The sequence below is a fragment of the Heteronotia binoei genome, chromosome 9 (assembly GCF_032191835.1).
Source record: "Heteronotia binoei isolate CCM8104 ecotype False Entrance Well chromosome 9, APGP_CSIRO_Hbin_v1, whole genome shotgun sequence".
Classification (NCBI taxonomy): domain Eukaryota; kingdom Metazoa; phylum Chordata; class Lepidosauria; order Squamata; family Gekkonidae; genus Heteronotia; species Heteronotia binoei.
In genome coordinates, this window is record NC_083231.1 from 102017490 (window position 1) to 102033673 (window position 16184).

A 16184-nucleotide genomic window follows, 5' to 3' on the forward strand; every position below is an offset into this window, starting at 1 on the left:
AAATCCCCACTGTGCCAAGGCTTGCTGGGTGACCTTGGGCCAGTCGCACACTCTCATTGTAACCTACCATACAGGGTTGTTAGGATAAAATGGAGAGAATGCTTTGGGGTGGAAGGTGGGGTGTAAATAAACAGGGGAAAGTAGTACTTATAGAATGATAAAGCTCACTGAATCGATCGGCAGAGCTAGGGGCCAAAGTGGGGTGGGGTAGTCAAAAGGACAGGTGAACTTCAGAGTCCATGAGGTGATGGGTTGAGATGCTGAAGTCTGCTTTCTTTGGAAGGAGTCTTCTTTTGTGGAGCCTCCCCCCCTCCCCACAGTCCCCAGCATTTCCATGGGAATCAGCACTAGCCGCAGATGCGGTCCCTTCCCAACCTGCCAGCGCTGACCAGCCACCAGGCCTTCAACCGCCTGGCCAAGCCCAGGAAGAGCCGCAGGGAAGCGGACGGCGCCGCTTGGCCCAAAGAACCCGGCGGCGGGGAGCTCCCCCGCGCCCGCCTCGAGCGGCTGCCTCTCCAACGGCGCGTCCCAGGCCGCTCGCGGGAGTCCTCCACGCAGCCGCCAATGCCTTCGCCTGCCAGCCGCTGCTCCTCTCCCCACCCCCGGGTCCGGGCATACTCAGGCTGCCGCTTCCAGCCCCGTCGCGAAGCAGAAGCTGCTGCTGCAGCAGCAGCTTTTTGCGCGCAGCTCCCGGCGGCCTCTGGGTTTGCTTTTGCAGCCACCAGATAGGAACAGGCGCCCGGGCTGCAGATTGGGCTCGTCCTTCTTCTCCTCCTCCCCGACCCCTCCCTCCGAGGCCTCGCCGGGCTTTGACGTCACGTGCGCTCCTTCCCGTTGCCATGGCAGCCCCAGTCCCCAAGCCCTCTGCTGCCTGTCTCCTCTGGTAGGCTCCACAATGGTACAAGCCAGCATCACGATGCACAATGGGCTCCAGACAGTAAAAGAGGGTGATTCAGCAAGCCGCGCGCTCTGCTTCCCCCCCAGCCTCCCCGCCGCCCTCTCCTTCCGCCTCTGAGTCCCTCACCTGCAGCCCTCGCCCGTCCCCTTCGCCTCGCCTCTGGGCTTTGCTGCGAGCCTCGGCATTAGCATTGTTGTTATTACTTTTTTTTCTCCTTTCCCGGTCTCCCCTGCTGCCGCCCCTCCCTTCGCACCCAGGTTGCTCCGGGGCCACCTGCCCGCCTTTATTTTTTCTCCCCCCCCCCCCGGAATCCTCTCGTGCCCTTCCCGCCCATTTCTGTCCCCCCTTCCTCTCCCCCATTTGGGAAATGTGGCTTCCCAAGACTGCGTAAAGGTGGCTGCGGCGCGCGCGGGGGGAAAAGGTGACTGTCCCCGGGAGAGAGGCGCGGAATGGTAGGCGAGCTGCGCGGCGGCGGGGGGTTGGTGGGTGGGTGGCTGAGAGGGAGGGAGGGAAGCAGGAGAGTGAATGGCCGGGTCTCGGGGATGATGAATATGGAGGGCTGTTAAAAAACGATACAGGGAAGGGGGGGGGAGTGTTGAAGGAGGGAGGGAGGGAGAAGAGGGAGGCAGGTTCATGAAGTAAACTGCCCACAGAGGCAGGGGAGCAGCTCGCCGCGTTGGCAACTGGAGGCGCCGCCTGCCTGCCTGCTTGCTCTGGCTTGGGTTCGTATGCGCCTTTTTCTCTTGAGTTGGGAAGGTGGTAGCCACTGACATGGTTTGAACGAGCCGGGAAGGGGGTGGGGGTGGATGTAAACAGTGCTGCTGCTGCGGGCAAGCCTCTTCCACCCGGTGGAAACGCTGCGCCTTCATGTTTTTTTTTTTTTTAAAGGACTGGTTCATGCAGAAAAAAAAATAGAACCCCCTGTTTGCTTAGGGGCTAGTTGTGCGTGTCTGAAAAAGGACCTTCTTCGGTGCTATTTGCGTTTTCATGCTCATAACAGGCCCCCCCCCACACCCCCCCCCCCCGCTCCAGCCTGAGCAGTGATAAATCTGAAAAGTGCTCCTCTCGAAAACTATGTTGGTGGGATGTGTATGTATGTGGCTGGGAGGTGAAAAAGAAAATTTGAAGCGGTTTGGGGTTTATTTTTTTGGGGGGGGGGTGTCCCGGATTTCTCCCCGCCCCCCGCAGGAGTTCTTTCTTAAGATAAGCACAGCTGTCTTGCATAACTCTTCCGTGTACAGGATTGGGAGCCAAAGATGCATTTTATAGGAATACTAAATGTTGTTCAGTGGTAGCGGGGAAGAAGCAGATTGGTTATGTGCCAGGATTGGGGGTGGGGGAGGCATCCCACAAATTCTTATAAAGACTGCAGTGAAATCAATGTAGATTTACAGGAATAGCCTCTGACAGCCTGGCTATTGTAATAGGATGAAATGTCCAAAGAGAATTTCTGCAGTGCTGAGGGCGATGCTGTTGGTTGCTGCTACTAAAATGCACATTTTGTTTTGCATGTCTGTCGGAGGTCAGTATCCTGCCGATCTGGTCTGGCTTTGTGGTATGCTCAGAGCTGGGCTCCATAGTCTTGTTTACATGGGTGCCTTTTTGGTGCAGAGGCTCACCGGGTCCTTCAATGCAGCGCTTCCATCCATCCCTCGCACTCTGCTCTTTGTGACTCCCCCCCCCCCTCAACAAGAGCCTTGTGAATGGCAAACCCTTGCCTATAAAACATGTCTCTCTTTGTTTTTTTCCCCAAGAGAGAGCATGAAGATGGCTGAGAAAGAATGAAAAGAGTGATGTTAGTGTAGATGATGCTGGTTTCCTATTTTGTACTTTCTTTTCCTTTTTTAAAAGAGCTGTGTTGGCTGCTTGGAGGATGCTGATCTTCTTGTGCGAGGCCGATCAAGATGGGGGTGTGAGAGAGCCCGGCTGACAGGGGAAAGACACACAGTGATTGTGTTGGCCGCATGCAAACAGGCTTGAGTCAAACAGTGCAAGAATGAGGAAGCCGGGCAACCAAAGGGGTCCTTAGGGTGACCAAAACATTGGAACCCATTACTGTCAGTTGTGTGTGTGTGGGATTAGTATAATGATTATCGGTGTGTTGGCAGTCCTTCTCCCCCCCCCCCTCCTAGTATTTACTAATTCCTTTTCCTTATGCTATTTTAATTTCTGTTCCAGAAGGCAGCCTTCTTAGGGCTGCCAGAGCAAAATTTCAAAACAAAGGAGGGCTACCAAAAGCTGATGATTTGAAAGAGGGCTGCCCCTTAGGGTAAGATATGCCAATACAACAAGGGACAGCTGACAGCCTTAAATTATACCTGCTTATATTCTGATTCAGAGCAATTGGGTCTCTCCCCACCCCCACTTCTGTTGTTATTGAATGACCCGAACTGGCCTAAGCTTTTAAATCGGGAGCCTCTTGGACCCCTGTTCTGTTCTGCTGTTTCAGGGCATGTATTCTTTTGCACACATCCTGTTTTGTTGCTGTGGCATATGGCAAAGAGGCTTCACTGTGCCAGAATGATTTGGGAAAGGTGGGAGGGGAATCGTTTAGCACAGAAGTACTAGCTGCCTTTGGCTATCTCTGCTTGCATGCTGACTATTGGGGAAAAACACTGATCTCTCTCTCTCTCTTTCTCTCATGTTTGAGATTGTGTATGTATGTTTGTGCTTTGCTGGGAGAAGCTGTTTATGACTGGTTCCCAGAAGGGGATGTGATGTGTGTGTGTGTTTTCAGGCATATCTGTAGCCATTTTTTTTAATGGTTTCCTAGCTCAGGGTCAATAACAGAAAGGCACAAATTATTGTTAAGGCATTGCAAACTTATGCTTGGGCTTTGTTTGCAAATAGGAATAGGGAAATTTTGGGCATCACACCAAGGGCCTAGCTGTGTTTTGCAACCTTACGGAGAATTTCTGTTCCCCTCCAAGAACCGTAGAGTTGGTAAGGAGCTCAGAGAACATCAGTCCAGTCTCCTGTATTGAAAAGGGCTGGGGGAGGGAGAGAGAAAGGTGGGGGGGGACATGTTACTAGTGCCAATGGATGAATGGGTGAAGCAGTGTTGCACAGTGGAGAGAGTGCCGGACTTAGATTAAGAAGACCTGGGATCAGATACCTGCTGGGTTGTAAAGCTTACTGCCTGACCTTGGCCTAGTCAATAGCTCATCCTAATCTATCTCATGGGGTTGTGAGGATAAAATGAGAGAACCTGTTATGCCCTGAGCATCTTGAAAGAAGGACAGAACATAAAAAAATGTGATTTAAAAAAATCCATCGGTAGGCACACACACACATACACAAAGGTCATCTTTATGAGATCAGCACAAAATCCAAACTGAGGTTTTGGCAGCCTGGTTTGTGCTGATTGTTTTGAAAAAAAAAATCAATTTCTACATCCACTTTAATTCCCCAGGGTTCAGACCGTTGTGGGGTAACTTTTTATGCATTATCCCCTTTTTTATTGCTTAAGCTGATGTTAACTGCTTTGAGCCTGTGAGTTGGTGGTGGTGGGGAGCAAATTGGGCTAGAAACTGAAATAAATGGAATATCCTGGTAACAAACAGGAGGGGGAGGGTTTATAGAAGGCCTTGTGGACGTGACTCAAATACAAATGCATGTTTTGATAACCATTTTTGCTGCTTTCTGGAACCGTTGGGGGTAGTGGCAGGAAGAAAAGAGGAGCTTCTCTATTGAACCAGAATAATAAGTAATTGCAAATGGATTTCTAGACAGCTTCTCATCCAGGTACTGATGGGGCTGAGGCCTGTGTAGCTTGAACAATGCTGTGGCACCAGCACAGGCCAATTGCCTTTGAGTTCTTGCTTTCTTCTGTGTTCTTATATAGGCATGTCTACTTAAAAAGCCTGGCAAAGAAGACTGGGTTTTAGCACTAATCAAAATAAGGCTGTATTTGCTGCAACCCTTCATTTTTCTGCTTACTGTAGCACCATCTACAGAGATGGAGACTTCTGGGGGAAATAGTCTTTTTAGAGGTATATAAACTCTACTGTAATGAAGAAACAGTGGTTAACGCTAGCCATCTCCCCCCCCCCCCCAACAACTTTTCAGCATTTTGCAGCTTTTTCAGAACTATGAGGGTCAAATGTAAAAAAAACAGTAATGTAATAAAGAAGGTAATTCTAATATATCCCAAATCTTTTTGGGATATATTACTTTACTTTTTCTAATGTGGCTAGGTCTCAAAACCAAAGTCACCAATTTTTATCTTTGCAGAACCTTGGGAAGGTTACTTTTATTTTGCGTTTGTCTAGCACTTCAGGGTGTTCAAAGAGCCTCAAATGCATTAATCCAGTAGTGTTTACAAGGTCACAAGGTTGGTTGGTATTAGGGTTGCCAGGTTCCCCCCCCCCCACCTGGCCACTTGTGAGGGATGGGGGGGATAGGATTGCTGGCTCCAGACTGGGAAACTCTTGGAGATTTGGGGGTTGGAGTCTGGGGAGGACAGAATGCTCAGTGGGGTGCAGTGCCACAGAATCCACCCAACAAAGCATCCATTTTCTCTAGGGGGAATGATCTCTGTAGATTGGAGATGAGCTGTAATTCCAGGAGATCCCAGATCTTTCCTGGCGGCTGGCATCCCTAGCTGGTATTGTTATCCCCATTCTCCAGATGCAAGGCAGGGGAAGGCTGAGGCTTGTAGACAGCTGATGTGGATTTAAAATTTGGGATTTCCTAGTTCTTTGTGAGCTATGTTTTAATACAGCTCAGCTTCTGCTGTTCCCTTTACCTTACTTCAAATGAATGTTGCATTGGACATTTTCAGCCTTGATTCTCTAACATCTGAGCAAGACTTCTTTAGAGTCTCTTTGCTCCATCAGTTGTATGCAGCTGATCTGCACTGCAGCAGAGAACAGAGTTCTTTTACACAGAAAATCTGAAAAAGAACTTGATCATTCAGTGGTGAAACGGGAGTACTGGGTTACCTTCCTCGCTGTAATATGCTGAAAGGGCCATGAGTGAACTCTGCCATGGAAGGTAGCACTGAAGTATTTTTTTTTTTTTTTAGATTTCAGGGTGGAGAGTGCTTAGGTCAGTCACCATACCCCATATACAGTATCTCCAATAGGCAGTATCTCCAGTTAAAGGACTGGAAGCACAGACATGGGAAATACCCTTAACCAAAATTTTTGTTTATGTGTATTACAGTTACAGCAGAAAAATACTGCACTGGACAGACCAATTGTATTATAAGCCAGCTTGTTCTATTAGGAACTTGCTTAAGATCACTGGTGCTGAGTTGTGTATAAGGAATACTACCTCCTTATCTCCCACCCCCTCAAAGCCCACCTTTTCTGAGAAGACTTCACCTGAACCTGTTGGTCCTCTGAAAATGCCCTACTGAAATGCAGTCAAAATACACGGGGGACTGGACTTCTCTCCCCTCTTTCTCCAAACGCTAAATCTTAAATTGTAAGTTTCTTAGAGCAGAGACCGTGCACTTCAATTATTCCCTATGAACGCTATTAGTAAAAAGAGAAAAAACACAATCCAAGGAGAGCCGTGGTATTTATTAATACATGTTTGCCACTGCTTTTCATTCAACAGAAACCTTAAGTGCAAAACTCAGCAGTAGGATAATATATAATAAAAAGTTTCACTTTTGTGGAGCATTCTTTTAAGAGGAACTGTCAAGGTAAGCAAAGTGCCTCTGACAGCTAACCTCCCCCAATTAAAAAAATAAAAATATAGAGACTGATATTTTAACAGCATGCTCCTAAGCAGAGTTACAGCCTTTTATGTCAATTGAAGTCAGTGGGCTCAGAAGGATATAATCCTTTTTTTGGGATTGCACTGTCAAGTCACTGCATTTTCAAGGGTCTTTACTTCTATACTCCTTGTTAGAACTGTCCTAGAATTGTCCTATACTATTATATTAATGATGGGTATTCTCTTCATCTAGATTCTCTTATTCAATTTATAAATGATAGGGTTTTTTTTTTTTTAAAAATAGCTAGGTGAATAAAAAATTATTCTAATAAAATCACAGCATTTCCTTTGTGATTGAGGGTGGACTGCCTTTGAGGATTTGATCACCAGCAGGTAACTTTCCCTGAATACAGCCACAAAACAGATCTCTTTGAACACTTTTCCAGTAGATGAAGGACTATCTCAAGCTGTGAAGAGTTCCAGTGAAGCCACTGATACCCCTTGGTGGATTCTATTGTACCCATCCTTTTCAAAGGCATCTCTTTACCCTAATGTGGCCAATGTGTTATTTTCAACATACAGTTTAGAACCTCTCTTGTGATTCCATTGTAAAACTAAAATAACCAGGGGGTTGCAGCATCTGCTGTATGAGACAAATATTAAAGAGGTTATGATGTTCTATTTTGGAAATGGACAATTAAGACTAGACCTGATGGAAGTTAAACAAATAAAAGCATGAAAAGAGAGATTGAAATATCTGTGTCTGAGTTTCATAATGCTGGGTTGGAGAGGGAATGTGGCACGGTAATAGACAGTCTGCTTTGTTAGGCAAACAAACCCAGGTTCATTCCCAAGTATATCCTGTTGAATGTGTTGGAAAAGATTCCATTGTAACCAAGACTAATGTGGAGACTTGCTGTCCATGTAATCTGTTGTCAGAGTTAAAGAAAGGAGTTGAGATCAGATCCTCTCAGCCTAATTTACCTCACAGGATTACTTGTGAGGATGAACTGGAAGAGGAGAGAGCCATGTATACTGCTGTCAGCTCCTTTGAGGAAGGGTGAGATAAAAATTAGACAGTCACAGTACTGAGCTAGATGGCTTGTCTTGTGTTGTGTTTATGTGTCCCATTGAGGAGTTATACAGTGAAATTGATGGACAGTAAGTTCAAGGTTGATGAAATGAAAGCACTGCTTCACACAGTGTATGTGTATTGATGTGATTTGTTCCCACCATCACCCTTTTCAGCTGTCACAGTTTACCACATGTATGAGGAGAACACGCTACATGCTGTTTTGTGTGAACTGGGTTGTTCTTTTCAGACAAAATGGTGGTCATGTCTATCAGAAGGATCACATTTAGTAGGTTCACCCCATATATGTGGTAAAAAAATTATGACTGAAAAAGGCTAGTGGCTTCTAGCTGCTTAAGTAGGCTTTAGCAAAAGGTTAGACACATTAATAGAAGGTAGATTATTAATTTGGGGTATGGAAATTTACTCTGAATTATTGGATGTCAGAGGGAAGCAACAGGGAACCATCTTGTTCTGCTTGTAAGTTCTTTGGCAACACAAATTTAAATGATAAAACTATAATATTTTAAGAAATAATAGAAATCTACAATGTTACTGTTGTTCAACACAGTTGCTGTGTTTGTTATTAGTTTCTGTACTGTGTTTTGCCTGTATAATTTGTAATTGGGATACCTCTGGAGGCAATTTGTGGGATAATCTGGACTCTTGATTTAAACTAGCATGGGCTGTTCATATTTGAGTTTGAAGTATCTATCCAAAAGGAGGCAGAGTACTGCTATAGCTCCTTGTGATGCTGAGGGATTAGTGAGAAGTTGCTGTGATATGATAGATGTTACTGGTGGGACAATTTGTTGCTCCATTGTGGTTTGGAGAGTGCATGTTTTCCTACTTCAAGTTACCACTTGCATTTCTGTGGCCAGTAGTCTTGAACTTCATAGTTGGGGTGATTGAACAGAATCTTGTTGAATATAATGCCTTTTTCTTTGTCCCTTGCTTCACTGTTTACTCTTTATTTTCAAAAAGCGCAGTTTACATGTATATGTTTCTCTTTCCATGGCATTGTGATCCTAGTCATTTGCCAAAGGAATTATGAGAAGCTGCCATAATGTAAAATAAATAAAAATATTAAAAGGTCAAAAGATACCTACTTACTTGAAACAGGCATGACTTGGCTGAACTTTATGACAGTATAGATAAATAACTATATGTGTAAGGTTGCCAACTCAGGGTTGGGAAATAACTGGATATTTTGGGGGTGGAGCCTGAGGAGGGCAGAGTTTTGGGAGGGGAAGGACTTAAATGGGATATGATGCCATTGAGTTCACTTTCCAAAGTGGCCGTTTTCTCAATCACTTTAAGATCAGTTGTAATAGTAGAAGATCTCCAGCTGCCACCTGGAGGTTGGCAACCCTATGTATAAGAATGAGGTGGTTGGATCCAGTGCTGCATTTCTACAGGCACAAGAACTTCTGCTGTTACAGCACAACTTTTGCAGAAGGGTGGTAGCCATGAAAGTCATGATATGTGAGCAGAGGTTCTTGCACCTATGGAAATGCTACTCTGGATCTAACTCAGGGGCTTAAAGCATCATGGGAAATGCTTCCACCATGTCTTCCTAAAGACATTGATCTCCTCATAACAATTAAGCTTCTTATCTGATTTAACATATTGTAAGAAAAGTGGATCATTCCTTGTACATGTACATAGTAATCTACAGTGGAGCCTTGATTTAAACGATTCCTCCATCATCATTCTTCATAGTGTAAAAGGAGAAAACTGAGCTGCAAAGTTATTGTCTCTAATCTTGACAAACTCAAGAACTTGATGGGTAGCCATAGGCAAGCTGTTATCTTTTAACTTTTGCTCCACCATCTGCAATATATTCAGGTTAACTGTACTGACCTACCATCCTGGGCTCTTGTAGGGGAATGACACAAGAAAATGCATGGGAAATGTTTTGAATACAAGGCTATCTACATTTCTACAAGGCTATCTACATTTCTAGGAAGAGTTTACTTTGGGTGCCCCAAGAGAAATGCATATTCTATTTGCCTTGAGTGGCTTAAATCCATATTTCTTTTAAAACTGGGTTTGTGTAAAAACACAAGGGTCGCAACCGTTTCAGTCCTTCAAAACAGGCTGGAAGGTTGCAAGAGATCAAGCGGAGGCCTTTTGTGTTTGACAGCTATTGAATGTAATAGCAACCTATGAATCTGCAGATCAGACGGTTGAAGAAGGGGTGGGGTAGCTCACATTATATAAATAGCTGGGAAAGGTTCCGAACAAGATGAGGCTGAGAAAGGCCTTTCATTAAATATACATATATTTTTAAAATCTTCTGGACACATGTATTCTGTCTGTTCCAGAAAAATAAATAGTGTTGATGCATTAGAACTTTTTGGAGCCTCAGAATGCCTATATGAACCTTGATGGGCTGTGACGATGTTAGTACAAAAAAACACAGCTGTGATGACCCAGATGCCTTTGGCAGATTGACTGCTCTGAGCCCATTTCCATGTCATCTGGCAGAGTTTCAGCTTTTATAATGAAACCATAAGCTTGTCTGCAATTCATCAGGGCGTCACACATAGCTGTAGAAGTTGTACTGTCCAGATAAGGTACATTTATAGCAAATTAGCACACACAATGCTCTGAGAGAAGGAACAGTACTTGGTGCTCTATCAGAGAGACAATGACTCTCACCCTCAGCCATGCTTCAAATGCACTTAAAGCTTCAGGGGATCAGAACAGAGGGACAAAAAAACAGGCCTCCAATGGACGCTAGGATATTTCATTATGAATGTTTTTGTGTCTGTAGTGAGAAGAAGCAGCTATTCTGAAAATGGGCTGTGACTCACTAATAGAGCATGCAGCAATTCCCAGCATTTCCAGAGTAAAGGATCAGGTCATAGGTGATGCGGATAGGATTGCCAATCTGCAGGTGGCGCTACTGAACTGAAAAATCCAACATTCATTTTGTGCATGCTGAAGTTGTAGTATTGTGCATGGAAAATGTACATATTACATGTGGCAACCACATCATGCATGTTCCTGTTATGTGTAGTTGGTAGCAGTATTCCCTCTAAGCTGAGGTAGTGTGAGATAGCTCACAGTTTTTTATTCTCCGGCTCACACATTTTTGTCTTACCTCAGGGAAGAAGAAGAACTGCAGATTTATACCCCACCCTTCTCTCTGAATCAGAGACTGAGAGCGGCTTACAATCTCCTATATCTCCTCCCCCACAACAGACACCCTGTGAGGTGGGTGGGGCTGAGAGGGCTCTCACAGCAGCTGCCCTTTCAGGGACAACCTCTGCCAGAGCTATGGCTAACCCAAGGCCATTTCAGCAGGTGCAAATGGAGGAGTGGGGAGTCAAACCCGGTTCTCCCAGATAAGAGTCCACACACTTAACAGCTACACCAGACTGGCTCTCATATCATCTGGAAAAATGACCTCAGAGCAAACTAATTTATGTAGTAGTTCACAACTTTAATGCCAGTAACTCACAAAGTAGAATTTTTGCTCCCAAGACTCTATTTCTTAGAGGAAGTGTTGGTTGGTAACCACAACTGTAACTTCTGAAAGGGACAGATCTTTGGCAAACTTCCTTTTGTAGTCCCTCCTCCTGTTTGTTTCAGCCTCCTTTTCCAAGGCCTCTCTTTTATGTCTCCTTTCTAGGGTTCTATTCTCCAGGTGGGGCCTGGAGATCTTCTGCTTTTACAACTGATCTCCAATTGGCAGAGATCAGCTCCCCTGGAGAAAATGGCAGCTTTGAAGGGTGGACTCTATGGCATTGCACCATGCTGAGGCCCCTCTGCTCCCCAAACCCTGCCCTCTCCCAGATCCGGTCCCAAACTCTCCACGTATTTTCTAACACAGACCTGGCAACCCTATTCCTTTCTTCACCCTCTCTAGGGTCTGAGCATTACATCCAGTGGAACCCAGCAATATTTTGTACAGGCCTGAACAATTTTTAACATATCAAGGTGAATTTGGCCCACTGATCATGTATGGCAGCCAACAAGTGGTTTATAATCCTCCTTTACAGCAAAAAATCAGGGCTAGGTGGGGAATGAAACATTGCACTGCAAAAACAGGAGATCTGTCAAGTTTCAGGCAGGCCATGATGGGTTGTGTTTGTTTTGATGTTCATAAGTTGTGCAGAATCAGAGCAGCTAAGCCAGTGGTTCCTAGAGTTCCCTCTGTTTGCCTTGTATTTCCATACAGTTTAGCCAAGAACTAACAGAATCTTCAGCATCACCACAAAATCCTTTTGGGTGTAGCAATGTAAATGCATGTGACAGAATATTTCAGAGAGGAGGCATACCTGAGAGCCAGTTTGGTGTAGTGGTTAAGTGCACAGACTCTTATCTGGGAGAACTGGGTTTGATTCCACACTCCTCCACTTGCAGCTTCTGGAATGGCTTTGGGTCAGCCATAGCTCTTGCAGAGTTGTCCTTGAAAGGGTTGCTTCTGTGAGAGCTCTCTCAGCCCCGTCCACCTCACAGGATGTCTGTTGTGGGGAGGAAGGTAAAAGGAGATTGTAAACCACTCTGAGATTCAGAGTGAAGGGCAAGGTATAAATCCAATATCATCTTCATATTAATTTGCTACAGCTCTTGTGAGCCAGTGTGGTGTAAAGGTTAGAGTGTTGGGATAAGATTGGGGAGACCCAGCTTTGAATATTTCCTCTACCATGGAAGTTTCCTGGGTGCCTTGGGCCAGTTACTTTCTCTCAGCCTAACCTCCCTAACAAAGTTGATGAAGCAAGCAATGCTGTGACCTGCTTTGGGTCTGTTCTGGGAAGAAAAGGTGAGATAAAATTATTGAAATTATTGAAATAAAACTTTGAAGACAAACAGGTTTATTGAGGTTATAAACTTTGGTGTCCTAGACTGTGCTTCATCAGATGCAGGAAGCGCCATTGTAAATTGGTTTATGGAAAAAATTGAACTGTGGAATGGTGTGAAACGCAAGAGTACGCTTGGTGCAGCTCAGCTATGTATGAGATGAGCGCATTGACCTTTTCACAGTAGTAGTAACCAGATGATAACACAGTTTGCCTAGGTTTGTAATGTTAAATTAACACCGGTACTAAGGAGAAGGTCCTGGTTTCGATAAGGCCATATTTTTCTCTCTCTCCTACTACAAGTGTTAAATTAACTGGGCAATGCTAGGAAAATTGGGTTACCAGCAGTACTGTTGTTGTGACTGGTCACTGTACTGATACACTTGAGCATGGTGGAGAAATGTCACAGGCTGTATTGCTTCATGGCCCTTGGCCCCATTGTTGGGAGTTGTTGCTCTTGTGTGTAATCTACCAGCTCAGAATAATGCTTCTGGCCTCTGCAGTCCATGTATGCTGTTACCTTTAAAGTGCCACAACTTAATACTGTCTGCGTCCACTTTATCTCATTGTGTCTTGATGCACTCCTGGCTAAGTTTCTGTGGCATGGAATTGCAAGGCTAATGTGTGGTTCATGTCCATTGGGAATGGTCCTGGTGAACCTTGGGGCATCATTTCTGACATGGAAAGCTGAGGCATAAACCCTTGTTTTGAGATTGATGAGCTCAAGGTTCACCTCAAAACAGTCTCAGCCCTGTTTTCCATGCACTGTCAGGAACTGGCGCTGTAGCCTATGAAGTAAGAGCAATTCTGCCCGAGTGTGTTGGAATTTGGAAGCTAAGCAGTCAGTACTTGGATGGGAGAGAGGGTTGCCAGCTCTGGGTAGAGAAAGACCTGGAGATTTTGGGAGTGGAGCCTGGGGAGGGTGGAGTTTAGGGAGGGACCTCAGTGATGTATAATGCCATGGAGTCCACTTTCCAGTTCAGCCATTTTCTCCACAGGATCTGATCTTGGTTGTCTGGAGATCAACTGTAATAGTGGGAGATCTTCAAGTGCCACTTGGAGGTTGGCAACTCTAATGGGAGTAGGGTTGCCAGGTCTGTGTTGGAAAATACCTGGAGACTTTGGAGGTGGAGCTGGGAGAGCGCAGGGTTTGAGGAGAGGAGGGGCCTTAGCATGGTACGCTCCCATAGAGTTCACCCTTCATAGCTGCCATTTTCTCCAGGGAAGCTGACCTCTGCTAGTTGGGGATCAGTTGTAAAAGTGGGAGATCTCCAGGTCCCACCTGGAGGCTGGCAACCATAAGAGGCCATGAAGGAAGATAGGGGTGTTGCTAAGCAGAGGAAGGCAATGACAAACTACCTCTGCTTATCTCGTGCCGTAGATGGGGTCACCATGAGTTGGTTATGTCTTGATAGCGTGTTATTTCTACAGCTTCTCAGTCTTAGATATAGAAACTACTATCATTGCAAGGTTCTAGAGTGTGTGAAGTGATGACGGACACAAATATCTCTGAACATGTGCAGGAAGCCGTTCTTCCATTACGGGAAGAGATTCTTAAAAGTACACAATTCGCTTTTGCTGATACTAACCAGTTCTATTAGGAAGCCTCAGTAGGTTGGGCTCTCCTACTAATAGTATGGGCAAGTCACTATTTTCATTCTTCCTTTAACGTGTATATTTGGGGAGGGATGGTGGCTCAGTGGTAGAGCATCTGCTTGGTAAGCAGAAGGTCCCAGGTTCAATCCCTGGCATCTCCAAAAAGGGTCCAGGCAAGTAGGCGTGGAAATCCTCAGCTTGAGACCCTGGAGAGCCGCTGCCAGTCTGAGAAGACAATACTGACTTTGATGGACCAAGGGTCTGATTCAGTATAAGGCAGCTTCATATGTTCATATTGAGCAGTTTCCCTGGAGTAATCCACTGATAGATGAATACCCTCAATAGGGACTCTAAGTTTTATCCAGGAATCCCATAAACTGTGATTAAGAATGAGGTTATGTAAAATTGTTTATACTCTGACCTAGGGGCTTTCTTCAAATATGAGTGGAAACATGGTCGTGACAAATGGCCCATTCAATTGACACGCAGTATGAACTTTCTGGATTGGCCAGAACAGGTTTTAAATAGAATTTTAAATTGCTTACTTTAAAAAAAAGACATTCCATGTGGCTGATTTTTTTTTTGGTGGTAATCACAAACTGATATTTTTTTCAGCATGTTGTCAGTACTCTGAAATGGATTCCTCCTCAGCTAGTGGTGTCCAAGTTTTGCTACCACATTTGTACTTAATTTTATATCTGAACTACTGAGTGGGACATGTAAATAATTCATTTGCTAATCCTTCATTTTGCTCTTCAGGCTGGCATTTATCCCTGCAAATCAGGGAATTATCTGCATATATAAAAGCCTGCTTAGGTTTTGCAAATGTCCCTTTACAAAATGCTGCTTTCTACCCCTCCTCCCATTTTCTTTTTTCTTTTTTGTCTATGGGAAATCTAGTGGTGGTGTGGAATCAGAAAGTGAGAACAATGGACCTGGCTATAACTGCAATAGTACAAAACAGAACTAATGAAAATGTAAATCATTGACACACACCCTCTCTTCCCCAATAAAACTTTGTGGTGCTGCGTGCCAATTGAATGACTAATTTTTTCTCCTGCCCTAGGCCAATAAAGATAGATCTATCTCCCCCCACCCCATAGAAAATGGTCAAATCCATGTCAGCTGGGCTAGGTATGTAATGTTTGCATGTTCTGTTCCCATGTTAACTTGAGTGCATTTATTACCATGCAAGCCATTTATAACGGATTAATTTGGGTTGCCATAATATGACCTTTAGAAATCTTGTTCATTAAAAAAAAATAAAACCCTCTCGTGCCAATTACTCTTTAGATTTCATGTACAAGCTCTTTATGAACAGCAAATGTAGGCAGGGACAGAGAGAGGCTGAATACTGACAAAAAATTCTGTCCATATTCATTGCTGAGATCAGAGTGCAAATAGATTAATACAAGAGCTCCTGAAAAACATGCACTCGATTTTTCGTCAGTGCTTGAAGGCTCAGTTCATAATTGGGTGTCCTCCAGGAGAGCGTGGAGAGCTGTTATAGATCTGTAGTCTGACTGGGATTGAAGGGAGATTACACTTCTTTGAAGAGTAACCTCCATGTTGGGGATTGTATACACCACTTCTGACGTTTTTATGATGATAGTGGACTCAGAAGAGAGCTACTGTAGTTGTGTGAGTTGAAGTTGCCTTGTGGACAGCTCCCACGAATGTACTGTGAAAAGGCATGGCTTAGTGATATGCTTTGCATGGAGAAGGTCCCAGATGGCATATCCAGCTGCAGTATATACATTGCAAGTTGAGAAAGGCTTTTCTTTGCTTTAAGTCCTAGAGAGCCACAGCAAACCAAGAATAGGTAGCACTAGACCAATGTCCTGGCTCAGTAAAGTCTGTACAGTCAAAGCAATGGTATTCGCAGTAGTAATGTATGGCTGTGAGAGTCGGGCCATAAGGAAAGCCGAACACTGAAGAATAGATGCTTTTGAACTGTGGTGCTGGAGAAGACTCTTGAGAGTCCCTTGGACAGCAATGAGATCAAATCAGTCAATCCTAAAGGAAATCCACAGAAGGTCAGATACTGAAACTGATGCTCAAATACTTTGGCCACCAAATGAGAAGAGAGCAATCATTGAAGAAGACCCTGATGCTGGGAAAGATTGAAGGTAAAAGAAGA

At 44.7% G+C, this 16184-nt stretch overlaps 1 protein-coding gene across 3 annotated transcripts in view; it reads left to right on the forward strand.

Annotated features, from left to right (window-relative positions):
* Positions 1 to 1330: 1330 nt before the first annotated feature.
* The window catches only part of MAPK10 (mitogen-activated protein kinase 10), a 313465-nt gene continuing 298611 nt past the window's right edge, over positions 1331 to 16184 (forward strand). For 2 of the 3 annotated variants that reach the window (XM_060247089.1, XM_060247090.1), the window contains exon 1: positions 1331 to 1350. The gene's annotated coding sequence lies outside the window, so the exon portion shown is untranslated. The remainder of the gene's footprint in view (positions 1351 to 16184) is intronic. The other variant, XM_060247092.1, reaches the window with a different exon arrangement.